This window comes from Falco naumanni, chromosome 5 (genome assembly GCF_017639655.2).
Source record: "Falco naumanni isolate bFalNau1 chromosome 5, bFalNau1.pat, whole genome shotgun sequence".
NCBI classification, from domain to species: domain Eukaryota; kingdom Metazoa; phylum Chordata; class Aves; order Falconiformes; family Falconidae; genus Falco; species Falco naumanni.
Genome location: NC_054058.1, coordinates 61,421,678 through 61,438,896, shown reverse-complemented (window position 1 = coordinate 61,438,896; position 17,219 = coordinate 61,421,678). Strand labels below are relative to the sequence as shown.

At 38.4% G+C, this 17,219-nt stretch overlaps 1 protein-coding gene across 2 annotated transcripts in view; it reads left to right on the top strand.

The window, feature by feature from the left end:
• Positions 1–17,219, top strand: part of PAWR (pro-apoptotic WT1 regulator) — an 84,451-nt gene that overhangs the window by 46,963 nt on the left and 20,269 nt on the right. The window lies entirely within an intron of this gene.

Below are 17,219 nucleotides of genomic sequence, written 5' to 3'. Positions count from 1 at the left end.
ATTAAAGCATTCAGGTTGTGGTGATATCATGGTCACCTGCTTCCCTGAATTGAGTTGTTTGGAGAGTATTTTAGGAGACGAGAAACACAAATGTGCCCTTCTTGGTGTATACCTGTGGCAGTAGGGTTAACATAACTTCCGTGTCATTATAGAAGCAATATCTGAGCATGGCAGGATGTTGTGGTATCTCTGCTACTTTATGGTGTCCTCAAAACATTGGAGAATAAATTGGGAAGGCTGAGAAGATTAATCCAAAGCCAACATAAAGCTTTGCCGTGGGGGAGACGTGTGCAGGTCCTCCATCGCTTTAAACCTTCAAATCACAACTGGCTGTTTTTCTGGAAACTGTGCTGTAATCACACAGAACTGTTGTTCTCAGTACCTTGGAAGGAGTTTGAAATCATTTGCTTCATAGTTACCTTTGGTTCCTTTCTGCTTGCATTTTATTTCAAATGATGTATTGTGTGTGAACACTAGTTTTGCTGTGCAGTGTACGAACACACTGCAAAAAAAATTAATCAGTTACAACCAGTTTGACATTTAAGTGTGAGGTATGGCAGTAGTTCAGTAAATATGTATTGGCAAAAGAACCAAGAACCAATGCAATATTTGAGATCTTCAGAGTGATTTTTGACATTGGCATGGGGGTAGGGTTTAATGTGTTCTAGATGTGTTTTTCTCCCCACTGATGACAAAAGGGGTCTCACTACATCAGGTGCAGGCATCTAAACTTATATGGGCTGAATCCTTTCCTCTTCCTGGCAAACTTGGACCAAGCATACCAGAATGATTTTTTGCTATTAACATTACTTGGAAATCAATTAGGGAGAGTATGAGATACCAATTTTTGGGCCTGTGAGTGTGAAAAGGGGAAGCTCTGAATCACTTAGGTAATGAGGTTCAACCTTTCTGAAATAAGTAATCTGAATCCTTCAAGTGAAAGGTTGAAATGTTCTTGTTTGTAAAAACGAGAATGATTTAGAGTATGCTGCTGTAAAAAGGGAATGCTGATCTTTATGGTTGTCACACAAGCAAAATTTTTCCAGTGTATTTCGTAATTCCAAGTTAAGAAACCGCGGACCGTAACTATCACAGTTACCAATACCTTTTGTGTCTGAAATCACTGCCGAAGGTCTCTCTATGGTCATCTGCTAGAAACTTGCTTTTGAATTTGTATTGCTGGCATGAAACTAGTAAGGGAATTTTGCTTCTTAAGCATTCTGAAGTCTGTGACGCTAGTAGGAGACATGATTCACTCTTTTTGTTAAGCCACACAGTTATGCTGTACCTGATTGCGTATGATATACTGCTGCAAAGCTTAGGGCCTCATTCAAGGCCCTTCACTCTAGGTAGAAGTTGCGATCATTTTGTTCCAGCTGTTAATTTGTTTTGTGTATGCAATTGTGATGGATGTTTCTTGGAGTCCCTTTATTGCTTTTAGATTGTGCAGCAACAAGAAATTAAAGAAATTAAGATGCTGAATCTTAAATTATTGTAAGAATTATTTATGAATCCAAATTATTTTATACAAGATGCAACTTGTGAAGATACGTTTGAGGCAGTTAAACTTCCACACTGAATCACAGTTGTCAACACTAGACAGATTTGCTAGACAAAGAATGTCACTTCATTTGTAGCACTGAACCTTGTCTTTACACTATATGTTGTATCATATTCTTGAAGTAAATTCAAATTATGTGTGTTAGAAGGCTAAAGTTTGTCCCTAGTACCAAATTTCTGTGGAGCTGTTAATCCAATGCCACAAAAGGATAAGTTACTCTAGTTTTCAACTCTCAACACTGACTTGCATACACAGTAGTATTTCCATGTCTTTGATTCCTCACACTCTTCTCTGTAACAGCAATGCAGGTTTTTGTTTTCTGCAAGGGATTAGCTTGTGATAGAAGCTTGGATAGTCATTCTGTTTTAGTGTACAAATTACCCAGTATCTTTGAAAGAATCCTTGTTAATTGGAGGTGAGAATAGGATGAAATTTTTACATAATTAGCACTCATCTGATGATGTAATTATAAAAACATGCCACAACAGGTTGGGTTTATCATAATTAACTTCAGTGATGAATAGGTTAGGTGGCTGGTGAAATCATCTAAACTTGATTTATTAGTGTGACCATTTAGTTATGACTTAAGTGTTTAGTTGCAAGTCATTCAAGAGCCTATGGAAATCGAAGGAAAACCACATTTGATCTTTTTTTAACCTTTTGTTCTAAAAAAGCTCAGTATCTTACCAGAACATTGCAGGCGGTTTCGAAAAGGAATGCAGTCAAAAGAGAATCCCACAGAAGTGCTCTGATACAGTTCTGATTGCTTAAATACCATTCTTTGCTTTCGATGTGATCCAACATGTTGAAATTTTTTTAAGCAGTGAGATATGGCAGTGTTAGAAAGCTGTAAATGTTTGATAGAGGCACCTTGTAAGCTATGCTGAAAGCGGTAAATAAAGTTAGGGAATAAAAGTCTGTAGTGACTTCTTAGCTGTGTGACAAACTGCGATGAATGCAGAGAGCTGAAGTATTACGTGCATCTATGTTAGGAAACACAGCTGAAAACCTGTTTGACACAAGCTTCCCCAGAGTTTTGTACGTGAATCTCTGCCAAGACTATGCTGCCAAATAAGCTTCTCAACTCGCACTGCAGTTTATACGTGTCTATTTTGCATTTCCTGGCTTTTTATTTTGTGCAGCAGTGTAATGTCATACAGCATCAGTTTGCAATTACACTCATTATCCAAAGTATGCAGTAATGATACTCATATCTAGTCATACCTGACCACAGCTTTTCAAAGATGTTTTGCATCTAGGTTTCATGTAGTTCTTGCAAAGTAGAACTGTGTGCATACATTCAAGAGTAGTAATTCATCTTTTATAAGTATATTGCCATGGTGTTACTTGATATTAACTTCTGTCTGTAGAGAAAATGCAGTTGTGCTACAGGGCATGCCCAAATGTGCTAAGGCATATGTTTTATTTTCTATACTATATTTCTTCAGATGTTAGGCCAAGGATTATTTCACATAATAATGTGGTTTTAACGTTGGTATTCTATAAAAAAGTGAGTAAATAAAATGTGAGTAAAATACAGAAATATGTAAATTAGGAGGAGCTGTGTTTGAGTATATGAAGTTGTATGTGATTCTGCTAAATCAGATTGTGGGACTCCTGTATCTGACAGCTAATTACCAGATAATGTTCATCTCAGGTTTTCTATTTGCAGATTAAGAACATGATCCACTTCACACAGATGGTATGAAAACAGTATTTGCAAAGCACTTAAGCAATAGTAGTGAATGCAATAGAAAGAGTTGTGAGGAAATCTTACTGTATGTCTACTGATGTTCCCATAAAAATGGGTTAAAAAGTATTCAAATTTAGTGTTGTTCAAATATTAAAACAACACTTAGTTTTTAAAATATTTTTGCATCTGAAGTCAATCTTGTGTGTGCAGTGTTTTTAAAGTAAGTGAGATTAGTTGCAGGGAATTTGCTGCCCTGTATAGTTCATGACTTGAACTGGGTGCTTCAGATGTTTAACTGCCATGATTGGTATGGTCTGGGAGACCCAAATTATTCCTGTGATGTGTATAAGGAAAACAGGAAGACAGGAGTTCCATCTTCCCATGATCACGTATCATCAGGCCATCACGTAGTTTCTAGCAATATGGGCATGTATTCAGAGCAGTTTGAGTGTGTTAATGGTATTGAATAAGGCATGGTGGCCCCTTTTTGAAAAATAAAGAAAAACAAAATACTGAACACTACTCACGGAGTACTATTCTTTGTGTTCCACCTAAGAGATCTTGTGGGAAAATGCATTGCATGGTGATGTCAGGAAAGGCAGTGTCGTGATGCATGTGGCTGCAAGAATTTGAATGAAAGTTGCAGAAGTCAACAGTGTTCTGACCCATTCTGAATTGGATGAGGTGCAGTCTTAATTTTCTTCAAATGCTTTTTGTCAGTATTGGTGGAGACGAAAAAAAACCCACCCTGTGCAGTAACTCTAATCTGTAAGGTAACTTCTCTGAGTTTAGGAGTAATAACGTTGCATGGTGGTCTTGTCTGGTATAACTGGAGGCTTTAAAGACACTGAATGAATTGCTGTGCAAAAACGAGATTGCTAGTTTTTAGCTAAATTGTGTGTGTTTTAGTTTGCTTTATTTTGTTGTTAAAATAGAAACTGAGTTTTGAAACAGTGGAGTGTGGATTTCTCAGCAGAATGGGCTGTGTAATAGACGTAGCAGCACAGGTTTCTCTGCCAAAGTCATCCTCTTCTCTCATGTGAACAAATTTAGTATATGTGTGCCTATGTGTAGTGCTGCTGATCCATGCATGTTCAGTGGGTTTTACATTCCCAAAGGATCTGCACAATGCTCAGCAAATCTGATTCAACTATATTGTGTGTGCACTACCTAATACTGCTGCTTTCAGAAAGTGCTTACAAGTGAAATCGCCGTCCTCTTTGCCCCTGAGAAGTCAGGAAGTGGAGAGCTAGCAGTTACTAATGTGAGACTGAAGGGAAAGTGGGTAGCTGTAACCTGGCTGTGAGCCAGATGAGGCTGTTTGGTTGGTGATATTGTGGCCTTGAGGATGCAGTTTGGACATCCCTACTTAGTCATCTGACTTCGCTCTTGTAGGGAAATACTAATACATGGTGATCAATATTTGTCTTCATAACATCTGATCGAAAAGAGAAATACTTCTGTTTGTGGAAGGCATAATTTGTGTTCAGTGCCTGATCATTGTCAGCATAAATTTGATTACTTTTGACAAACAAGCTTTGCTTTTCTTAGAAAGAAATACAAAATGATGAACATTAACAGCTGTGTTCATTGAAGTTTAATTTAGTGGATAAGTGGTTTAAGCTTTAAATTTGTTTCAGGAATGCATTTCACTCCTGGTAAATTAAGTTCAATGTACCCATGAAGTTTCTTATAATTGAATACTTGGGTTTATGTGCCTATACAAGTGTATAACTACTCATCACAGGACCTGCATGAAAACTAAAACTGAATTAAGCCTGTATGTGTGAAGGCAAGGTGGTGTGGAGGCTTCTTACTCCTGCTTTAGATTCACAGTTGTGCCTAAGAACTGCAGGGGTTTCAGCACAGCCTCCTCTTCAGGTACTTTCAAAATCCTTGTGCAGACCAAGTTGGAAGCAAAGTGTGTAAGTTATGATTTCTTCCTTGTAGTTTCTCTCAAGCTCAGTTGTGATCCTTCCATTAAGTTTTTATTTGGGGAAGGATTTGTTTACTTTTCTTTTTTTCTTATCTGCAGGTGCTGCTGTGTACTCAGCCTCTATGAGCAGGCACTTCTTTTGCCATTGTGCCGTTTGTTTCTTTCACTGTTGAGTTCATGAAGCTAGGCTCCAGAAATTGCATAAGTTGGTACGTTACCTGGTGTTACTGTTTTGGAGCCTTTATATGGCCATAAGGAATACAAAGCAGTTTCTCAGATTCCTAACTAATGTTTTGAGCAGTCAGCAGGGGCCTCATGTGAAGGAATTAATTTTCTTTCCCACATGCTTTCTTTTTTTGACTAGCATCCCTTTTTAACTCAGCTAACTGAATGCTGGTTTGAGAAGATTTTTTTACCTCTGAAAGAGTTAATATGGAAATTCTGTTCAGCTGTCCAAAATGATGATTTCTAAGTGGGTATCTCCTCCCAGTTTTGTATTAAAATTTCTTGGGGGAAAAATGTGATCCTTTAGAGTATAATGGTACACTGTAGCTGAGGTTTCTGTGGGAAGAATAGTGCTCAGGTAAATACAAAGTTGTTGAAAAAAGGGCTTCCTGCCATATCTGCTTGTACAAATAGGTGACACAGCCTGACTAATATCAAAAGCTTCTGTAAGGTATGGTAATACTCCTGATTCCTGCACTTTTTTGCTTTTCTGTTCTAGAGGGTCAATTTAAGTTAATACTGCTCTCATGCCAGGAACAAGTCTGAAGCCTAGGTAACGAAGTTAGAAGTACTTGTGGAGTGTGTACAGAGAGGGAGGATGGTTTTCTGCAAGAATCTACAGCGGACCAAAGGGGATTCCTGCTGAATGTCTTTGTGCAAGGTGGAGAGGGGAGACAACTTGCTCACTGTTGCAGAAGGGTGAGCAGAAATTTATACAGCTCTGCAGAAATACACAGCAGTAGTTGTCAAACATATTTATAACATGGATCATGCATTTGTGTTATTCATACTAAGTTAGAGAATATCATAGTGGTCGTTACTGAGATGTGTTTAGAAGGTGCATATTGCAGTTCCACAGTGGTGTGAGGACTGGGGGGGGGGAGGAGCCTGCTTTCTACAGCCTTGTAGTCTGGTGTAATTAATGTGATGGCTCAGGAGGGAGGAGTAATCCAGAATTCAGAGTTGTTTGGTGGAACCAGTCTGACTAAGTTTATACTGTTAAAGACAGCAAGACCTGGGCGTGAGCTCGGCTGCTGCACTGCTAGTAGAGCCTGTGGTTTAATCATTAGTAAGGTTTTCTGGTATGATTTTGGTTCGTGCTGCCTAGTGCTCTCCTGTATCATACCTGGGGACTGTCTGAGGAGTAATGTGCCAGGAAGCAGTCCTCACATGTAGCATGAACATCACAGCCCCAGGTTTGGCTATGAGGGCACTACTAGCCTTTGCTAGGTCAGAAACAACCGCATGCCCTTAACACGCTGGGCTGTGTAACACAGACCTAGGTTTCACGCTATAAAAAAACCCGCTTTGGTCTGTAGTTCATTCCTTGTGTTGTTTCATGTACTTTTGACTCGTGGTGGGGTGGGAGGAACCTACAGATTTTTATTTCTTAGGGACACCACATGGGACATGGAGGAGACCTCATCAAGTACTTGGAGTATGGATGTGGTGACTGTGTCACCTGGTTTTGGAGCTGTAGAGTAGCCTCTGGCTTTTCAGCCTCCGTTTATTTGTTAGTAGAAGCTGTCAAGTCCATTCCACTGGTAAACTCACCGACAAGGGCCTCTCTTCTTTACTTAAAACCAGCACCTGGCAGAGGTGGGCAGGATGGTTCATCGTTTTAAATTGGTTCCACTGAAGAAGCTGATTTTACCACTAGTTGTGTTTCTGGTACATAGTGTGCAAACCACTGTGTAGACAAGTCAACAAGCAACTCAGCAGTCTAAGGAGAGGTTGAAAAAGTTTATACTGCTTTGTAAGATGTGAGACAAATCTCATGGAAAATAGTTCTGGGAAATTGTATTTTGTCTTTCTGTATGTCTGGACACAGGGTAGTGTGGTGTGCAGGGGCTATGCGTGTAGCTCCATGCAGGATTTCATATTAACACTTGCTATAAAGTACTTCAGCAGATTCTGTTTGTATTTTGACTGTCATCACCTCTACTGTGAGTTTTATATTGTGACTTAGCTCCTTCTGTGACTTGAAATCCTAGAATCAATTAGGTTGGGAAAGACCCTTAAGAACTGACACTACTCTATTAATTTCTCAGAGCTGTAAAGGTTTATGTCTATCTGAATTCTACCTTTTTCAAAATGCTGTCCTGTTTCAGCATCAAGTTGTGTGGTTTAGATCCCGTGCTTTCTCCTTATGTGTTGAAACTGTTCCTCAAGTTTCTAGTGACATACTGATTATTTTTTTTTTAAATGACTGACAGACACATTGAATTTGTGAGCTTTGTGCAAGTATTTTCAAGCTCTCTTTATTTTCAGGGAATTTTAGGAAGCCTACTTTTCTAGTTTATGACTATTCTACACTGATGCATGAAGGTCATATGTTGGGTATGATCACTGTCTTTCTGATTGTTTTTCCAGCTGTGCTCTGTCAGTGAGTCACCTGAGATCTAGTCAGGCTTTGATGGCCTGATCTAATCAGCTCCTTCATAGCCTTTTATTCTGAGTGCCTAATTGCTTACCCTGAACTCTTGGTCTGGCTTTTTGTTGTTAGATATTTCTTGGGTATAGAAGTGGAGAATAATGAAGAAAGAAAAATATCTGATCATGTATTTTAGTCAGTATTTTTGGTTTCCTTATTTTTGGGAGCTGTTTTCTTCTTGATGACACTTGACTTCCCTAGGAGTTACTTGTCTCACCTGCAGGTATTTCTTTAGGTTTTTTCTTCTCACCTGATGCCCTTGATAGATTTCTTCACAGGTAGGAATTGAGGATACTTACTTTCCTGTTAGACGTCTGATTTGATTCCCTAGACATTCTTGCAGTGTTTCTCTGTGGCCTTCTGGCTCTATGTAAACAGGGAGATGAGTCATAAGTCTTTTGGCTTCACAGGAATAATACATATCACTTGCACCCAGGCGTTTTAGCATGTCTGGTTTATTTCTTGTTTGAAATCCATATTAATTAAAGATAGTAGATGAGACTGTAAAACAAAGTTCACTCAAGTAAGTGAATAGAATTAAGGACATCTAACTTTTCCCTGTGACTGAATTTTGTTTTCCCAAAACTCTTTGTTTCTCCACCCCCCCACCCATCCCACCCCCCACTCCTTTGGGATTCAGCTCGCTACCCAGGCTGATCACTAGGTAGAAATAATATTTTCACTGTATTGCTTTCATTTTCTTTCATGTTGGTGTCTCCTTTTTCTGAGCAAATTTCATCTGTAATAAATAATTTGGTTTATTTCACTTCACAAGTTATAGGTAATTTTGTAACCTAGAGCACTGTAAGCATACTATAGCCTTACTTTAATCTCATGACTGTTTTCATGTTGATTTATAAACAGTATGCTACAATCTAAGAGAAGATATTACATAAAAATAAAGTATGTAATACATGTAATAAAAATACAGTGTCCCTTTCAACATTAACCATTCTGTGATTGTCATTCACATGCATTTCAAAGCTGATCAAGAGATACTGGTGAAGAATAAGAACTAATAAACTTTCCAATTCTCCATTTGTTTGTATAAAAATACAAATGGATTTTTAAACCATATTGGCCAAGAAGTAGCCCAAAAAGTTAGGCATTAGATTTAGTTCATACTGGGTTTTAAGCAAAGAACTAACAACTTAATATTTTAATGAGTTTTTCTTCATACAAAACGTTCATACAATTGTAACTGTGGAATTATGTAAGGGCAGATAAAAAATTTTGTGTTAAGAGTTTTAAATTTTGTTACCATGACATGAAGTAAGTCTGACCGAAAATTGTGTCACAGTTTGATAATTGGTGTACTAACATATTTAATTTTTTTTCTTTACAATTGAACAGGTACTTAATAGCTGGAATAGTTGGACTTTATCCTGTGAAGTAATTAGAGACAGATAATGTGTGTAATACAGAATACTTTTGGGAACATGGTGCAAATATGTATCAGTAGGTCAGGATAGAATGAACATTATTTGTGGCAGACTGAGATGTTCCTGCTCATGCTGCAGCCTGGCTGGCTCTTCTTCCAGGCCCTCGGGTGCCTTTGAACCATGCTTCCCACTCAGCTGGGCTCAGAAAGGGGCATGCCTGTGTCTGTGGGGTGTGGGGCCCAGGCAGGCTGCACTTAAGAACATTTGAGTGACTCTTCAGGAGCCAGATAAGGCCGCTGCTGAGCCAGAGCTGAGGCTGGACCTTGGCAGATTTTGGGGAGAAGCATTTTTTGCATGGTTGTCTTCGTTGCTCCCAATTCCTAGAAAAGCAAACCAGCATATGAACAGGCTGTGCAGATGCATGTCTTAGATGAGCAGTACTTCACTGAGGCTCTGCTCTGACAGGTAAAGAGAACTGTAGTGTTTTCACCTAGGACGTCATTCATCCACAGTCCAGAAACACACGCACGTCACAGAGAATGACATGCTTTCATATTTCCCTTTTAAAAAGAGAAGTTTAATAGCATCTCTCCCCAAAGGGTTGCATAGTCAAGAGGTAGAAGAGGCCACCTGGAACCTGTTCGAGATATATGGATTTCATGTGGGCTGCAGTGGGGAAGGCCTGGGAAATTCAAAGTCAATCTAGGAGAACTAGTGACTTGTGCTGTCCTAATTTATTTTAAGGTTACTCTATGTCTGGAGAGGTCGGTTGGTCAGTCTGTGTGTCTGTGTCTCTCTCAGTATAGGCAGGTACTCTAACAGATTAATGTACTTTACTGAATTTATGTTTATATTTTCTCTAATGGCTTCCTTCCTAAAGAAAGCATCATCCTTGTATAGACCATAATGCCATTGCCTTTCAGCTTTTGTAAGTGTCTGCCTCACCCAGTATTTCGGAAGTCTGGGACCAGTGGGTATATTAACCTTAAGTTTCCTCTCTATCACAGGTAAAGAAACTGTATCTTCCTTTTCCCCTATGAATTTTCTTTTAGGTCTTGCTTGTTTACATCAGCTGCTTCACATGGAAGAGGTTGTTCTGAATTGCTGATCTGGAATTGATTATCTGGGTGCCACAGTATCAAACAGTTCTGGCAATTTCATTGTAACGTCCAGAATATAGGAATATCTTTTTCCTGCTCAAAGTTTTATTCTGTGTTATTCATTATGGCACATTTTTAAAAGATCAGTTGGATGCAAATTAAACGAGGCTTTTCTAAAATGTGTTGGTTCCAACTTGCCAGAGTACAAATCAAAGGAAGACCAAAATATGAAAAATTTTGTCAGGCTATTTAAGAACAGTAGGTCAGCTTTCGTTTTTGTTTAATCTTACCAGGTTGGTGTTTCACTTTATTTTGTAACTGATTAATAGGTGGTGATAACTTCATGCTTTCTTAACAGTTTTAGAAATAAAAGCACATTTTTAGAATGACTGCTTATAAAAGAGATTTATTGGGTGAGTAACGAGTGTTTAAGGTCATCCCTAGGAAATCCACACCAGGAAAAAATAAAATGTAATTAATCTCGGAAATAGTTGTAAAATGGGCAGCTAGGAGAATAAGGGGAGGGAAAGGAGCCTGGGATGGTTTTGTATGTACAAGTATTCTGTCCAAGCAGAGATCTATAAGGTGCACAGCTACAAAGAGTGCAAGTAGTTGAGTGATATAATTGCTGCTTTAAGCTTACTGAAAGCACCTTAGACTGCTTCTGGAAAGAATGGTTCCTATGGAAATAATGAATGGAGATTCCCCTCCTCCCAGTGGTGAAAGCGTTTCCATTCAAAGTTGAATTTGTGTTGCATTCCATGAAAAACATCTCTAGAAATTTTCAAGGGGTTTAGATTCAGGAATGGAAGGTAAATGGTATCTCTGTGACTCTCTTGCTCTGAGAGATGCTTTTGGGGAATTTTGGTGGGAGAGGGAAGAAGTGTATTTAATTTTTCTTTCCCCTACTTTTCACATCTCCAGTAATTCCTGGCTTGTATTGGGATCAGATTGCCTTTCGGTTGTCAAGCATTCAGATTTTATCTCACTTCAATATCTGAGTGAAATTTTGTCTGCATTGCAGAAGATAAAACTGCTGTTTCCAAGGAAATGGCAATGTAAAGTTGTATTGAATGTAAGAAGAAAGTAGATGTAGTTAATCAAGATGTGACTCATGAAGGAGATTGGAGCTAACTTGATCGGCTGTGTGGAGATAGAATCTACCTGTTCCTTAATACATTGAAAAAGCAAGAAACCCCAACAACAGGCCTCCATGCAGTGAACCTGTTATTCACTCACATCTTGAATATTGTGTAGAAAGCTTTGTAGGAAGCCCGTATTTGGATTGCATATAAAAAGATAGATTGTTTTGATGTCCTAATTTCATTCAAAATTTAACCTTGCATGTTGCAGGAATATTACAATGTATCATAATTTACGCTAGTGTGTAGTCAAATTCTAAAACACTGCATGTATTCTACATGCCAGTATATATATATATATACACCAGCAAACGTAGTAGTCTTGTTAGATCGAGGTGATTTGCATTAATTGTTTGCACAACTTTTAATTAGTCTTTCAAGGGATTCATGTGAACCATTTTTATAGTCCAGCTGACTCCAGAGTTTGCACATGATTCAAAAAGAGTGGGTTTTAGTGCATTTTAACTGTAGCAATTTGTAATGGTGGGGTCGGTTTAACATCTGGAAGTCTTTGTCAGACACTTGTAAACACAGACAACTCTATTTATTTAAAGCCTGATGATCAGCTTGTTTATGTAATCTCTGTATTGGCCAGATGAAATACCAAGAGTCAGGAGCAGAGAGGGGGAGTTAGCAAAGTTGCTTACGTCTTAGTTTGACAGAAGTGTAATTGGTGGTAAATGGTTTCACTAATGGAAATAGTCTCAGCTGCCTTTTCTGCCCTTACACATACTCTTTTTTTTGTGCAGCAAGGGTGTGTGTGTGTGTGAGGCTGTGTGGTGGATCAGATGAAGGAGCTCATGGAATGAGACAAATCTTTTTTTCCTTGGTTATTTTCACTTAGATCACACAGTGTGCATTAATACATGGCTGCACAAGCACTTTTGTAGACATGACGAAAAGGGAGCATGACCAGTTTTCTGGAGCAATGCTTATGTATGTCAGTCTGCGGTGTTCTTGGACTCCCACTTGAGATGGAGCAAGAGCAAGACTACTTGATTATATAATTTATTAGCAGTAGTATATGCTGCTAAAAGGTTATGCAGGCTGCCAGAGATCATGTTCAAGAAGTAAAAGTAATTTTAAAGCTGTTTCAAATACTGTATTGAAATGAGTGTTTGATTTCAACCCTGGATGAAAAACTGATGTTGTTAGATGTCTTTGGCAGCAATATTTTTTCACTGGTATGAAGGAAACCATTAGCATAATCGTTATGTTACTCCTTTACTGATTGCTTTTCCATTCAAGATTTCCACAGACAGTAAAGAGAATTTTTTAAAGAGAGATATTCAAGTAAACTCATCTCCCCATTGCTCATAAACAATTTTTTTGACAAATCATTCATTTTTTTACAGTAATGACTAGGTATTTTAAACATGATTAAAACTCAAAAGTTTAAAAATATTAAAGAATATTTATGGAAGTTTTATAAGTTAGTGTTTACATATGCATGCCTAATCGTCTGCTATTAGGTTAATTCTTTGCAGGACAGGGGTCTCCCTCCTTTCTTCTTTCCCTTCTTCATTTTATGCCAAGTGTCTCTTCTCCAGAAGTGGTGGAGAAGACAAGATCTTAAATGATCAGAGATATTTGCCTCATTTTAAGAGCTTTTGAATAGTTTGAAAGGTTAGATTCAATTTTTTATTAATAGATGTATAATGCTGTTTATAGTATAACTATATATATACTCCTGTTCCCAGCAACTTTTGGATAAATAAAATATAACATGAGGACCAATATTTCCCTGGTGCTTGCATTATCACCTTTAAGAATTATTAGTTTGCATTTAGATTAGGGATTCCAAACTAAAAAAGTCACAATTTTCCAAATCTGCAGTATGAATTTGGTTATCACAGAAAATTGTTTTTATGCATCAGATGGGTATTTAACTTTTTGTTCTTAGTTTTAACTACAAAAATGAAAATCACTAATACTCACTGTAGAAATATCTGTTACAAAGGGGTGGTTAATTGGTGTGTGTTAGTTTTAACAGCCGTTGTTTGTAGCAAATGAGAATATTTGCCATGTACTTTGTCTCTGAGCATTTGTTTGCTTTCCTGGCTTTCTTTTCTAAAAGTTTGGCAGTACTACTCAGAAAGTCTCCTGTTGAGGTAGACGTACAAGTCTATGTACATAGATTGCTTTACAGCTTATATTTACATTTACTATATGAAAAAGCCTTAGCAAATTTAAAGGTATATGATGCATGCATTGCATCCCTTTGGTGTCTAAAGTAGAAAACAAACATCTAAGATCCAGAGGTTTCTTTGTACAAGGGTACGTGCGCTTCACTAGACTGCAGTGTCTCGTGCAAATTCTCCCTTTCTTGTGAATTCTGCCTTTCACCATAAGCAGAGGCTTACATTCACCTGGAAGCATGGCCATAGCCTCAAGGCTTCAGTATTTTCCTGAAAAAGCTGTTTGAAAAATAAGAGGTGAGGAAGTTTAGAGCCCCGAGTTCCTACCTTATTGGCAAGAGTTGTATCTACAGACAGGCAGAATTTTGACCCAGTCACCTATGCGTGTGTCTTTCTCTATCCAAGCTTAAAAAGAGTTGAACCACTTGTCTGTGGCTAATGGGACAACTAGGATGTTTCTGAGATCACCACCACCAGGAGTTGTGACTGATATTACTGATACAGCATTTCAGTTTTCATATATAGGGAATATGTATCTTAATGTATTAGATGAAGCTTTTTGAATCTCTTCACATACATCAGAGTCAAGTCACATTCTCAGTCATTGCTGGCTGTCTTAAAGGTGAAAAACCAGGCCATTACAGTCCTCTATGTAAAAGTTCAGATAGGCAAGTCCCTAGATAGCAATATTAGGAGGCAGAATGAAATCCTCTGAAGCTGCCAGATGTTAGGTATGTGTTCACTTAAATTCACTAAGCGGAGAGAAGAATTCTCAGAAGCAGGTGGAGCAATCAGACGAGCAGAGCAGAAGCTCAGAATCATTAAGGCTGGAAGGGATCTCGGGAAGTGTCTGGTCTAACCCTTGCAGACAGCAGTGTCAGCTATAGCAAATTGCTCAGTACTGTGGCCAGTTGGGTTTTTATTATCTCTGTGAATAGAAACTCCATAATCTCTCTAAGCAGCCTGCTCCAGTGTTTAATCTTACAGTAAGAAAGTATTTTCTTATGTTTTAAGCTGAATTTCCAGTATTTTGGTTTCTGTACATTGCTTCTTATCCTTTCTCAGGGCGCAGTAGAGTATGCCTCCCATCTTCTTTACCCTATCAGGTGTTTATACATATGGGCAAGATACCTCCTGAGCATTCTCTTCTAGGCTGAACATTCCAACTTCTCAGGTGTCAGATGCTCCAAAGCCTTATCATCTGTGTGACCCTGTACTGGCGTCTCTCCAGTATATCTTTCTCATACTGAGAAGCCCAGAACAGAACCCAGCATTCCAGCTGTGGTCCTATCAGGGCTGAGCAGAGGGGAAGGATCACCTCCCTTGACTTGCTGGTAATGCTTCCTGAGGATGCCATAGGCCTTCTTTGCTGCAAGGGCACATTGATGGCTCATGTTCAGCTTGGTGTCCACCAGGACCCTCAGGTCCTTTTCTGCACGGCAGCTTTCCAGCTGTGCTGGTGCTTGGGATTATTCCTCCCTAGGTGTAAGAATGAATTTGGTTTTTTTTTTTTTTTTTTTTTTTTTTAAACTTCATGTGGTTTCTGTTAGCCTGTTTCCCAGCCTGTCAGTGTCCCTCTGCATGGCAGCGTAGCCATCTGATATATTATTAACTGCTCATCCGAGTTTTGTGTAGTCTGCAAACTTGCTGAGGATGCACTTTGTCCCATCATTCAGATCATTAATGAAGACAATAAACAGTACTGACCCCTGTATCAACCCCTGCTAAGTGACTGGCGTCCAGCTGGACTTTGTGCTGCTGTTCATAACCCTTTGGGCCCAGAAGTCCAGTCACTTTTTATTGCACCTTGCAGTCTACTTAGTTGGCCCATATTTCAGCAGTTTGCCTAAACATGTTATGTGGGAAGGTGTTGAAAGCCTTGCTAAAATTGAGATAAGCATAGTCTGCTCTGCCTTCATCCTCTGAGCCAGCCATCTGGTTGTCAAAGGCTGTCAGGTCAGTCAGGCATGATTTCCCTTCATATATCCATGCTGATTTCACCTTCTTGTCCTTCAGGGCTGCTTCTATCACCTGCTCAGGGACTGAGGTAAGGACTGGCCTGTAGTTCCCTGGATCTTCCTTCTTGAAGACGGGAGTGACATTTACTTCCTTTCAGTCCTCAGAAACCTCAGAAACCTCCCACTACTGCCAATGACCTTTCAAAGACAACAAACTTCCAAAATGGCATTGGTACTATTTAAAGTTATGTTTCCTTGCCCTTTTAGAGGTGAAATTACGTTGTTTCATAGCTGTGAATTGCTACTTTTCAGATGCTGTCTTCAATGATAAAAGTTGTCAGCGTTAAACCAGCAGTTTTATACCACTCTTGGTTTCTTTAATTCCCATGGCCTAACTTTGTTGAATATTGTTCTTCTGCATATATTAGGGAAAGTGTGGCACATATTGCAGGAGTTGAAAATGCTTCGTAAAATAAAATGCACTTCAAGATCAAGTTTTGTTTCTGTAATACAAATATTTTTGTCAACGTTATTTTCTGTAATAAAATAATATACTTCTAATCCTATTTTTTAACTTGTTTACTTACAAAGACATTAATGCGCTGATCAGTGAAGATAGTGTAATGTTTAGTAGGATTTTCAGTGTGGATGGAATTTCTCTTGCATCTTATTTTGCAAACTCATTTATTCCTTTGTCTGCAGTTAGTGTCATGAATAGACAGAATTTTGTGCTTTGCTATTATTTTTTACAGTAAAGGCAATTGTTTGGTTCATTAACTCCTTAAATAGTCTTTCCTGACTTTTTACCTAATATTTGCTGATGCTGGGGGGAGTTTTGTCTATGACTAATAAAATAATTGGTTCGTGTTCTTACAACATCCTAGAAATATTTGTGGACTGTCTAATCTGAGCCACCATTTACTAGTTGAAACATGTCTAATCACAGAGAAAAATTAAGACTGGTATTGGGAAGCTAGAGGCATAGCATTATTGATGCAAATAGTCTTTCAGGTTTTCTCATTGGTACATAATGCATTGTTGTTTTTTCAGGGATTGTGTAACAATAACCCCACTGTTCCTTTTTGTTTCCATTTCCATCTTTACAGAGCCAGAATAAAAGTGTAATGGATTTTTTCAAAGTTTAAAAAAACAAACATCAAGGCACCAGAACAAAACAAAACAAAAAAAATCCAACCAAAACCCCAAACAAAATGTAACCTTAGTGAAAACATCTTACAGTATTGTGGGAATTCGAAAATAATGAAATTCTTTATGTTAAGGTAGAAAAAATATGATAAAACTTATAATCTGCAACTAATTCATATATGTATCTTTGAAGGGCCAGATGCATAGCTCTTGCACTGTTGAACTTGTATTTAAAATCTGTACTCTTATTTAAAATGTGTTCTGTTTCTTGCTATTTAAGTTAATTTCCAAGTAGCAATCAAAGAACATGCAGAGTATTCTTTTAAGTTTGTAGTCAGAATTCATTAAGCCTCTGCAGGTGCTTAGAAAGCAATGATTGAAAAAGTGACTTACTGTAGCTCGGCAAGGTGAAACACCCGCATACAGAGTTCTAGCCTACCTGCTTAACAGCAAATGCCAGGAGAAGACCACTGCAGTTAGCCTGAGAGAAACTGAGGTGAGCTG